The following is a 367-nucleotide window of genomic DNA, read 5'->3' on the forward strand; positions in this document are numbered from 1 at the left end:
ACTAATCATTTGTCGGAACCGGAAGAATCGGGCCACTATCACATATATCTCCCATACAACTGACTGTTGTGTCGCAAAAACTGGTATCTGAACAATCAGTGGTATAGGAGATAAAGCTTATACAGCATAGATTTTCTCAGTAGACTGTGTAAATTCATGGGTTTTAGCTGTCCATATAAAGGAGTTTCAAAGTAAAACCCCATATCTGAACAATCAGTTGTATGGAGTTAATAAAAAGGTTATAGTGACCCGATCTTTGTTCATTTCACTGTAAACTTTCTGTTGATAATGAGTGAATATATTGCGAAATTTCATGTTTCTAGCTGCATAAATGGAGAAGTTATAAAAAGAAATCTCATATCTGAAC

Source organism: Rhagoletis pomonella, unplaced genomic scaffold (genome assembly GCF_013731165.1).
Source record: "Rhagoletis pomonella isolate Grant_MI unplaced genomic scaffold, Rhpom_1.0 Rhpom_scaffold_00001, whole genome shotgun sequence".
Taxonomy (NCBI): Eukaryota; Metazoa; Arthropoda; class Insecta; order Diptera; family Tephritidae; genus Rhagoletis; species Rhagoletis pomonella.